The sequence below is a fragment of the Pseudorasbora parva genome, chromosome 12 (assembly GCF_024679245.1).
Source record: "Pseudorasbora parva isolate DD20220531a chromosome 12, ASM2467924v1, whole genome shotgun sequence".
Classification (NCBI taxonomy): Eukaryota; Metazoa; Chordata; class Actinopteri; order Cypriniformes; family Gobionidae; genus Pseudorasbora; species Pseudorasbora parva.
Window position 1 is genome coordinate 8,060,455 of NC_090183.1, and position 13,045 is coordinate 8,073,499.

A 13,045-nucleotide genomic window follows, 5' to 3' on the forward strand; every position below is an offset into this window, starting at 1 on the left:
ATGTATCAACATGTATACTGTTATGATTATACCATTTATACTGTGCGAAGAACAAAAAAGATAAAGATGAAAACTGCACAATGTATGCAAATGAAGTGAGAAACAATTGTGTAATCTGTGCGTATATTCACACAGACATGTTATATCGATGTGATGTGTAATGCCTCTCCGCAGCATCTTAAAGGGGTGATTCATTGAGAAATCAACTTTTGATATATAAAAGGTCATGGTAAGTTTCAGAGCTAAAAACTTCCTTTTTAGTCAGCTTTTTAGCTTTTATAGACACCAGGCCCAGAAAACGATTGTGTGTGCATCTTTACGTCATCTGTTGCGAAACAGAATAATAAGCATGTGTAATTCAGTAGCCCTGCCCACTGACTCATGGAGCTGTCCGGATCATGCTAGTCAGCGGCAATAAACATGCCGAAGAAGATAGCAAGATATTACGCTATTCCTGGTTATGGAAGAACACAGTCGCTGCATAAATTTCCTTCGGATCCTAATATTAGGAATGTGTGGTTGAACTTAAATTTTAAATGAAGTTCCAAGCTGACATGAGGAAGAAATTATACATGTGTTCACTTCATTTCACGGTTTGGTTTGAAATGAATTCGCGGAATCGTTTGTTAACAAGTCTTAGGTTGATGCTGGATTTGCAGTCAGATTGAGATTAGGCGTTTACTTCCAAGTCTTCAGTGTGGCACACCCATCAAAACCCATTGTTCAGGAGTGAGCCTCAAAACCAGTGTAGAGAATAGCCTATTACTTATTAGTTATGATGTTTTTGAATGTAAAAACCACACAAATGTCATTAGTTGACCTCAGACAACAGCATAAACAAATAATAAAAAAATCCGGTTCATAACACCTTTCTGTTTGCTTATGATCTGTGATTTCTCTCACGAGAAACCACGCTTGTGCATTTGTGTTTTCTGATTCAATCATAAACTCATGGCGTACCAGTCCACAAATGGGAGAACGATCTCAGCTTCACCATCATTATTACGACACGCCCCTTGCAGCATTGATTCTGCCTATGGGATGGATTGATGGATGGATTCCAAGCTCTGAAATTTTGCCCGGTGTGTACAGGGTTTCCTCCTCGTATCCCTAGCTGGATTAGGAACCAGCCAATATTGAGAAGTCAGGGTGGAAGAGGGATGCAGAAAACTGTCGAGGACCATAGATGTGACTATGTAGAGTACAATGGGGCTAAAGTCACACAAAGAAAAATGTGCTTTTATTGAACATTGATGGGGCAACTAAAAGTAGTCTGTTTGTTTAAAAATCACACACATGGTAAAGATAAATGGGAAAACCCAGCTTGATCTGCCCACGATTTGATTTTGCCCTGCAGCTCAGTCTGGAAACCTGCACATTAATTTATCCTGCATCTTTGACATATTTGCGGGCACCAATCACAGACTGGCTTATCCACCTGGAGTGTTATTGGCGGGTTTAACACAATGACATGTGGAGAAGATCACACTTCTTGTGATCTGATTGGTTGAAGGATTATCCAATTGCGTACAGAGTAATTTGAATTATGCTCATTGATCACGCCTCTTGTGCAGTAGAAAATACAGAGCAGACTCCCCAGACAAAGATTGAGCTTGGTCTGGTGATAGCCAGACAAATAAATGGTGGCAAGGTGGGACTTTTACACCACGCATGGGGTAAAAGGCTCACCAGCATGGGTTAAAGGTATTGATACAAAAACTTTTTGTTTAAATACTATGCTTTTAATAATGTCTATGCTAATGTTCAAAACAATCACTTTAATAAAGTTTGTATTATTTTGGGTTTATTTTGATAATTAATTTTTTAAATCTGCACTATGTGGTTTTTTTTTTTTCATCCGCTAGAGGCCACCTATTTAAAACAAAGGTGTAATTTGATGATGCCAAGTTTGAGCTCAGAATCTTGGGACGTGTGGTCTTCACCTCACAGCCGGTGGAAATTAATCAGGATAGGACTCGGGCAGTAATTTTCTCCAGAATCAATAGCTGGAAACATTTGGGATATTATAAGAACTCAGCTGAACAAAATATACAACACTGGCTTAGTAGTTTTTGGATATTTTACTGCAAAAATACTACATAGTGCACCTTTAATGAATAAGATTCCAAAATCATTTAATAAGGCATTACAGTAACAATACATATATTGAATTATATGATATGATTAATATATTTTTTTATAAATATGATGGTTTCATTTTATATTGATTATGATTATATCCTTTGACACCCAATTTGATATATACTATATATACTATCATCTGAATCTAACCATGTCATGTCAACAAACATAAAAGTCAGCCGGTCGGCTATATTTATTATATCTTCTTCTTTTGCCCCATGAGCAGAGGTGCTTTAAAAAAAAATAATAATAAAAAAAAAAAATTTGGTTTACACTATATACCATAATTTTTTCATATTATTATTTTATTGAAAAACTATAATAAGCACATAACCAACTTTGCTTTGCTGTTCGCAATCATGTCAAGGATTGGCCAAATTTCCATGTGCATCATTAAAAGTGGTTGCTAAGAAAAGTGCTGAGCTTTTTTTTTTTTTTTTGTGCTATTCTAATAGTTTAAAAATAAATTATAAAATGAAACGGCCATTTTACCCTAGAGCGCCGTTAGCCCCATTGTACCCTATATTCAGGCCTGATTTAGGTTGATTGGGCAGATAATTTAGCTGCCAATGCTAACAAGTCAAACCTTGACCCCTGGTGTAAGTACAATTCAAAGCATGAATTCAGAGTTCCTGGGAATAAATGAATTCAACACACGCCACATGACTTTTCTCACAAACTTGTTTAGACTGAACTTTGACTGGCTGGGTTGCTCTCTTAAACAGCTCTCACTGTTAACCGCAGTGTGTTGACCTCTGGTCACCACTTCAGCAAAGTGAGAGGAAGTGCATTAAGGTTTTAGGTGGGGGGTTTAACTGACCATTTCACCTCCTGAAGTAACAGCAACATAATATGAGAAACCCAACCAACGGAGACACACATCAATCCAGCGTAATTCACTCTTTGAGCCAACTCCACTTACAAACTCAATGCAAATTCAATACGTGTAGTATTGACCCTATGCCAGAGTCTCGAAGATAAGGCCCTGCAGTGCTGATCAATCCATTTCCATTAAGAAAATGAGCAATTTTTACTTCCTAATCCAACTATATGTATTTTTTTCCTCTTGTTTACCATTATTTCATAAGCCTGCATACATGGATCTTGGGGAAGTGGAACTCAGACAATGCAGCAAGAGCAATACTTGTATAGCATTACAAGGACACATAATGCTTAATGTATTGCGATGATTCCCAGACTAATCAGACCTCAGCGTACACCACCGAGGAACAAAGAATATGCATGTATTGTCATTACTCCCTGCAACTCTTACAGGGTGTCCGCGGGGTTTTAAAAAGTATTAAAAAGTGATAAATCAAAATTGTCAAATTTAAGGCCATTAAAAGTGTTAAATTTGGCCTCAGAGGTATTATTTCTTTCCAAATTAGGTATTATTTTTTCAGACTATCAGGTGTCCTATTATATTGAAATTCTATCTGCGTTCGCGTTAGTTCGTTTAAATATGGGCTTTAGCATATCTGGGCACATAATCAAAGATCTTAAGTCTCCGTCTCGGCGTGTGTTTGATGCTGACGTCATATTCAGTGGTCGTTCGGCATCCTCTCAGAGCACAGCGCGCTCAACAGAAGTGGCTGGCTTACGTTTTATTTTAGACTTGCTTCAAGGCATATCTTCAACGACTATCCTCATAAGAGCAATCTTAAACGATGTATATATATAGTCTAAAATGAACAAAGAGTTGTGAGAGAATGTGGCGCGATACATAGACCGTATAAACAGTGAGATCCGCGTGTCTGTCTGAAAGGGACAGCAGCCAATAAAGCTTCCTGTCAGTAAAGTTAAAGAACAAAGGGAACAGAGAAAATGACTCGCTGCGCTTGACTAAATAACTTTTGTAGCTTTAATAAGGATTAACTATTTAATTTATAGTTTATGCAGTGCAGATTACATATAACTTTGATAACTGTATTAAATTTCTGTATATTTCCTAACTGTTCAGACAGGAAGGGCAGGAATAAACATGACATTTATTCTGGATTTATGTTAGCATTGTTTTAAGTTTATATTTTTGAAGCCTAATAATGAATGTAAAAAAAAATAATCAGTAACTGTATTGATATCAGTAATACTGGCCTTCATTCATAAAAAGATGCCATTTAAACAAGTATTTAAAATATACTGTCTTTATGTTGTTTCTACATTAATTTGATTAACTGTGAAATTATTATATTAAAAACGTACAAAAACTTTTTTTTTATTGCGATTAATCACAGAAAAAATGTGTGATTAATCTAGTTAAAGTTTTTAATCGATTGACTAGTTTTTAGTATTTTGTTTAATTCAACAACTTATCACAGTTATAGAAATGTAATATTTGGCTCAGGTTTTGTTGTTGGGAAAAAAACACTAAATAATTTAATTGCTGAATTACCAATTATTAATTGAAATCAAATGTGTATGCAGTAATGCTTCTCCTTAACCAACCTTTGTGAATGTTGAGATCTATTTTACTGTGTCTGAATGATAACTTAATACAGATTTCCTCCTGGTGTCGATTCTAAATCTATTCTTTTTTGTATGTTATATATGTCAAAATCTGTGAATAATAGAAAGGTCGTTGATTAACACTTGCAATTCAGTGTCGTGATGGTTTTAAAAAAAAATCTGAAGGTAGTAAAAAAGGTATTAAAAAGTAGTAAATTTAACTTAAGGATTGCTGTATATACCCTGTCTTAACTCAGAAATTATAAATGAGAGGCTTTTTGATTTATTGATGAAACCAGCGTAGTGAAGTGCTTTCTGCCGCAGGCACGACTCAAGGCTAAACCAGTTATAACAAAGATAAAAGCAAAAAATGATGTTGAATTTCAAGCTATCCATAACAAATGAGATCTCCTCTTTTGATATTCTGCTTCTGAAAATGTACAATAATTGACTTTACGGCATTGAGATTCCTTTTCAAGTGCAGGTAAAATGCAAAAATAAATCTTCATCCCTTCAAGGGTGAAGAAGGCCTGAGAGCGAAGGGCTACAGGTGGACTCATATACCTCCAGTGATTATGCAAGCGTTCATTGGGCTGATTACATTCCGATTAAGTATTTCCACTGACTAAACATGTAAGGTTACCCAAGCAGAAACCTTGCATTGCATTTATTATTAATGAAATTATTGTGTTGTATTCAGGAGCCATTATAAGATTAAGCCAACTGGATTTCAGTATAACATCTATGCACAAGGTACAGGGACATTATTATGAGATGATACTGCATGCTAGACATGCTAATTCTACAAGGTCTTATAATGCACTTCATGCTGAAAACAAACAAACACACACACACACACACACACACACACACACACACACACACACACACACACACACACACACACACACACACACACACACACACACACACACACACACATATATATAGATTATACACACATATTTTGCATTCGTATAAAGAAATACCTATTTATATGAATTTAAATATTTAGCTGTTATAGTACTGGAGTCAAAGTTGATAATTAAAATATATTTTAAAAATGTTGACTTTATAGAGTGTATAAATGCTTATTAATACTGAAATTAATACTTTAATTTAGCAAGGGTGCATTAAATTGATCAAAAGTGAGAGTAAATAAAATCGAGATTTGCCAACACAGGAATCATTTATATTTTATATTAAACTGTAATAATAAATTTTTTTTATATCATTTTATTTAAATTTTAAAAATAATCTTATCGACCTTTACTAAACTAAGACCAGCAAATCAAGTTTAAGATGCATTTGCAAGAAATGTTCAAAAAAACTCAATACTTTGAGGGACGGGAACGATCCACAGGGCAGACATGCCATTCATACTGAAAAAAGAAGTAATAATATTAAATATGATCATTTACGTTCGAACTTTGAACTGCGTAATTAGTCCACTACGGTAGGTTATTAATTTCCACCCGGTCGTCCTTGCTGGTAGGGAAAGGCAAAGGCTGTGGAGGTCTTTTCCACATCCCGTTCTCATCTTTCCCGCGCACCCCTCCCTCACTCCTCTCGTGTCCTCCTCTTCAATTCCGGAGACACCGTCTGGAGGCTGACACCAGAAGCTCTGGCACGTAGGGTCATTACCAGAGCTGTCATTAAGAAATGAAATCAATCCCCAAAATGCAGCAAGCTCAGGGGAGAGGTTGCACGATAGCGATTGGGGATGCGTGCATGTGCACGCTGATGGCGTCGAGGGAGGAATGGAGGGGGCTATCGCTTCATAAGCCGTAGATTGCTTTCCCCACCGCACTAATTATGATGTAACTGGAACAACAGCGTGAGGTGAGTGTGTGTGGTGATTAACCTCGGGCGGCTGAGAAATGAATCTAATGAGGAGAGCGGGACATTGGAACTGTTCAATCAATTTTGCCTCCCTCTCTCACTCTCACTCTCTTTCTTTCTCTCCCTCCCTCTCGTCTCCGGAGCATTTAAATGCATTTGTGACCTTGTAATGGGTGACAGTGGCAGTCTCTTGAACCCATTTAGCATAGCAGGTTCTCTTCATTTGTCACCCTGGCCTGCTGTATTCCTCCCATGATGAAGGGTGGGACTTGTGCTCATGTGACTGCGGGAAAAGACAAACTTTAGGTTTCTTCCCCTTGAACGGTCAGCAAATGATGCAATCTCGCCACATTGAAATCGGTGTCATTGCCAGGACAAGAAACAAGGCATTTAAGTGAGACACATTAATTAAACAGGCCTTTCAAAAGCACAGTCAGGCTTAATAGGCAGAATATTATTAGACATCCACGCTATTACAAACCTCAAGCCAGAGATAGGGACGAGGACAAATATACAGGACACATTTTATCTCTTCTTAAGAAGTCAATGCATTATTAGCATGGTGTTATTTACACACACGTTGAATTCAGAAGCCACAGTAAGACAGAGAACATGAGCTTTCATTTAATTTGCACTGACCTAGCTTCTGATTGGTTAGTGAAGGGTTTCCCAAACGTAGGTTTGTGAGTTGGTTTATTTTGATGGTCCCTTTTGAACATTCTGTTGACTAAAAGTAACTTTGCAACTAAATATCATTAGAGTATTAGTAGACTGTCTCCTTGATATCTGCTAGCTCTTTACTGTGATGGTCCTTCAAGACATTTTGCTGACTATAAATAACTTTGCAACTACATGTCAACTTATTCTAACCCAAACCCTACCAGTCTACTACTCTACACTTTAATGAGAGTTAATAAACATGTAGGTGCAACATTACCGAATGTGTTAAATGGACCATTGAAATAAAGTGAAACCCTAATGGCTAATTAAATCTAAAGTAACATTAAAATAAACAAATGGGGCTGAACAATTCATCAAAATAAAATCCTGAAAAAGTGAAACATTGCCAAATTGTGATGATCAAAACAAATGCTCCCCCTTGAAGTAGTCTGTTGTGCTGCAAGTGAAGAACGGCGCTGTGTTCATTTACACGCGTGGATCTTATAATAGCATGTTTTCAGAGCGACTCAGTTCACAGTAAATAAAGCTTCTCACGAACTCCTCAATGTTCACTTAATTCACATATTACGTCAACATTTTTTCAACCAACATTCCGCCCAAATAAGAGCTTGATGGTTGAACGATTGGAACGAGTGGGGAAAAATACATAAATATTTGTATTGCAACTTGTAGTGTTGGTTGGTTCTTGTGAAGACTGACCCAAAGTGTGAACACCATTAGCCGCACAGTCTTTGATTTTTGTGTCTGTATGTCTCAGCAGTTGCAATATCACATATGAAATGAAATGTGCTATTTTTTGTTTACTTTTATCAAAATTAGTTTAATTTAACTTTTAGGAACACAGTTAGCCCTAATGTAACTCTATACAGCTTTTATATTGCATATATAACATTTAAGTCATACTATTGTGTAAAACTACATAATTAGAGTAAACAAAATGCATAGAACTCATTGAGTCATTTTTTGAGTAACAGTTATTAATAATAATATTATTATTATAATTATAATATATTAATAATAATAAATTGTTACATTTATGTAGCGCTTTTCAAGGCACTCAAAGCGCTTTACATGCAGCGGGAATCTCCTCAACCACCACCAATGTGCAGCATCCACATGGATGATGCGATGGAAGCCACATTGCACCAGAATGCCCACCACACACCAGCTGATTGGTGGAGAGGGAACAAAGTGATGAAACCAATCAGGATATAAAACAACCCAATCGCTGAGTTTGTCCATTGCCAACCCATTTTTTTTTAATTTTTTTTTTATGCAATTCACAGAAATTCCAACTGTAAAATTTATATATGATTAGTCACTAGAACATTTTCAATTGGAGATAGTATTATTTATTTATTTTTCAGTGTATTTTTTAGAGTGTACCTACTGTATATTTTAATACAATTTATTTAAAATATATGCATGAAAAGCCATGCAAAAAAAGTTTAAGTGCACACGTTTAGATTTTTGTATAAATAAAGAATTAAATAATGATAATTTACAACATATAAAAATAGCATAGCAGAAGAGTTAAAGAGTTACAGTATATCAAAAACAGAAAAAAAAAGTTGGGACACCAAGGCTATAACTTGTATAACTTTCTTTAATGAGCTTGTCCTCAGCAGTTTATTACACAGTATGCTGTGCCCACGCTGACCAGCTATTGAACATTGACAGTGTAGCTTCTAATAAGAGGTTATTATATCCAAGACAGGCTACTTTACCGTTTAAATGCCCTGACAGCAGACTTGTGCAAATAAACAGTGTACAATCCTTGAACCAATATGAAGAAACGTATGCAATGCAAAGGAAAAGCTCTACAAGAACAGTTTTTCAGTGTCTTTTATTTTATTTTCACCCCCCACCCCACTCCCACCCCCCGCATAAGTTCTGACCTCAACAACCTTTAAATATCTTCAAAGGAGCTGATTTCTCAATAGATAACCTTCATGGTGACATTTTGTTTCCTAAAACAGGTGAATGAGTCCATGTGAATTTTCTTCTGGATCATGATTTTTTTTTTTTTTTCAACTATAGTTTAAAGTGAAGAGGTGTCAGTGTAGATTTTTTCTCTTTAGCTTCTTTTTTAAGTGTGAGATCTGAAAACTTTCACATGACTAGTGCCATTGGAGCACGACACACATCCGCTGCAGGAGCATGCCCATTGTTTTCTACGAACATTGTACAAAATTCCGTCTTTAATTATGTTGTATGATACAAAGCTTTTTGATAAATGTTGTTTTATTAAAAAATGCTAATATTAAGCAGCACAACTGTTTACAACATTGATAACAATACAGATTGTTTCTGAAGGATCACGTTACACTGAAGACAGGAGAAATGATGCTGAAAATGGCAATTTGCATTAAAAGAATAAATTAGATTTACAATTTTTTACAGTATTTTGATCAAATAAATTAAGCATTATTAAGCACGTGAACGTGAGACTGAATGACTGCACTTGAACATGTCCACTATGGTGTCGGACAACACTACAAATGGCCGTCCCTTCAAATAATGCCCTATTTCAGGGTATAGGGGGTCGATTTCGGATTCAGCCCCTGTCGTGGAGACTGAGCAGCCCAACATCTCGATTGAGACAGCGCAGTCTGTCAGTGTGTGTGCCCGCCCGCCGATCTGTTTGTGAATTGTGTAGGTGAGTTTGTTTGCACATGTATGTTTGAGTGTGTTTTAAGTACAATTACAAAGCAATTCATTGGTTTTGTTTAACTCTGAAACAATTTTCGAGTTGCGTTGTGGTAAAAATAGCTACGGGTAACGCCAGCTGATTGAGGAGTTCAACCATTCTACGTCATCAACCTAGAACGCAAACAAAATGGCGCCGCCCATGGTCCAAATATAAAATCGATTTTTTAAAATAACGTAGATCTTTCATGGGTTTTCTACTACATAATTCAGTAAGAGACATCATTTATGTTATATTAAGCCATACAAGTCTCAACACCAGGGGATCCCTTTAAGTCCTCCCCATGGGTAGGCACTATGGCGCATATCTCCACCTGGGATATGCCTCCCAGTGTACCTTGGTATCTCTTGTGTTAAATGGAGGCCTTCGACCTTACTAGTCTTACTTCAGGGCACTGGAAGACAGCCGAGTGGCGTGATTATATTGGGACCCCCATTCGTCAGTCACTGACGTTACTCGGAGTGACTGAATGAAAGGGAACATCTCGGTTACGTATGTAAGCCTCGTTTCCTGAGGAGGGATCGGAGATGTAACGTCCCTCTGCCACATCCGCTGTACCGCTGGAACGGGAATTCAGCTTGGCTCCTCAGCTGGTAAAAGATAATGGGATCATGCCAGCTACTTCTTTACATACCCATATGGGTAGGCGGAGTAATGCATGCAAATCTCGCATGCCCAATGGCATTGGCACTGCCATTGGGCGTTTTCTAGATCTCGAAGATGATAGGCTTCTAAGCGAAACCCCCATTCATCAGTCACTGACGTTACATCTCTGTTCCCTACTCAGGGAACGAGGGTTACATACGCAACCGAGACATTCCATGTATAACTGAATCTATTTGACCTTTTGGATTAACTATCAAAATGTTATAAATACACAGAATTACACTCGAGTCACAAATGCATTGTTACATTATAAGTACAGTGGTGGGCAAAATGATTAGAACACATCTAAAAAGATCTGGCATCTGGGTTCATCTTATTGGGTATTTTCATCTTTATTTTCCAAGAGGACAATGACCCAAAACATTCTTCCAACTATTGCCGGAACTACCTGTGACAGAAAAAATCTGCTGGAGCATTGATGGACTGGCACCCTCAAAGTCCGGACCTCAACTCCATCGAGCAGTTTCTCGAGTTGGAAAATGAACAGGACAGATATGTTGTACAAATATTCTGTTGTATTATATATTTTTGAGTCCATTCAAAAGAAAGCCTTTGGCTTCAGATGCAGAAGGCATGGGATGATGTGTTAAAGTGTTTAGAGGAAATATAATGACATTATGGCAGAGAGATGTGCTGTTGTAATTGCTGCAAAACGTGGACATATCAAATATTGACATTAAGAATGAATAAACACAGTATGACTCACTTCATCTGATATGGTCAGAGAAACCATCTGCCTGTTTCATGAACATTATGAATGAAATCATGATTTTGAGGCAAACAAATTGTCAATATTTTTAGATCTGTCAGGTGTTCTAATATCTGTGTCCACCACTGCAGAAATAGATACTGCATTATACTACAAATGTGACAGAAAGTTTGCAAAGAGAAAGAACAATGTAAGTTGTTGCTTCCATATTTGCTTCCACCTGCATTGTGTTGCAAGTGTTAGGTTTCTGCAAACTTATGGAATAAGATCAACAAGATATATTCTCAGAAAATTCTATTTAGTTTTTTTTAATTAATTTCTTTTTCTAAGGGCATTTTATACATTTTTATATGTTTTGCAGAGTTCTGCAAAAAGATTCTGGTCCGCACCAAAAAGCACTAGTATGAAAGCATCTTTAATCTCATATTTAGTTTCCTCACACACTTTTCTGTCTGTTACATGCCTGCTTTTCAAACCGAGAGAAGTGATGAGAATACGTTACGCAGAGGCAGACTGAAAGCAGAAAGTGCTTATTGTGATCAGAGTGGCCCAGTTTCCCCCAGTATTCACTCTTTGGAGAGGCCTAAAGTAATAGAGGCCTTTGATTCCTTCATTAAGTCACCGCCTCACTCCTCCCGCTCTTCCTGAGGCACCCGGCAGGACTCCGTCCTTGGACACTGCTGAGCAACATCCTCTGAATAATCAGTAAGTTTGAGTTATAGTTCCACAGCCCGATGCTGACATGCCCATCTAAAGACACAGTGTGTTCTCCTTGCAGCTTCTTTTCCTGTCCTTCTCTTTCTCCCTCTTTCTGTGCGAGCGTGTCCACACGCCTTCACATTTCAACTTGTCACGCATAAATAATCACCAAAAGCTCCATCGCACCCGGAGCATTTGGACGTAATGTAGGAATTCAGCCTGCATGGCCAAAGCACTAATGAGGTGGCAAGGATGACATTTTTAAGACATTTGCGGCGTCTTTAAGGAAAGAAGCCAGAAATTAGAGCCTGTCTGTGCTGTGTGTTAAACAGATTCTTTCATGTCTTATTAGCATGATTAGGTCTTGACCTTGTTAGCCTCCATCATTGTTTCTCCCTAAGCGATGCCGTCTAATTCCCCTTCCCGTCAAGGCACACTTAATTATTCAGGAAAGACGCAAATGTGTAAAATCATTTTCTCTGTATATATTAACTGCTTCTCTAGCAAGATAGATCTTCCTATCATTACATTAATTGGCTTTATTTCCTTTCTTAAAAACATATCCCTGGTCTTCCTTTACTCATATCTTAGTTTGTCTTTGTAGACTTTCATCAAAATGGCTTGATTTTTCTTCTCAGGCTGACATCTACTACTCTCTTCAAATGAAGTCAAATCGATTCCCCAATGGGAAAAAAACAACAACAACAAAGTCACACCCTTTGCAATACTTTTTGTGTAAGTAAAATGGGTCAGAGTAAAATCCATAACTATTTTTTTTGTTTGTTTGGTTTATTTTAGAAAAATGCAAGCATGAAGGTCTGCCATTAAACCAAACCATCACTGTGCAGAAATTTGCCACCAGTGAGCCAAAATGTTAAAAAGTTCCCCAAATCGCAAACAAATCTCATGACACTGTTGGCAATGTCGATCCAATAAAATTGCAATGTGTAAAATAAATCCCTGTCCCGCATTTTTAAGATTGTAATATAACATCCAGTTTCAGTGATGACAACAAAAGCCAAATGGGATGTGAACAGCCATTTCATGGTCACATGGTCACTTTTCAAGTTCAGATTTATAAAACCCTTCCACACATCCCGTTTCACTCAGACACACAATGATTCGGAACTAAAAGAGGTTGTGAACAGCAT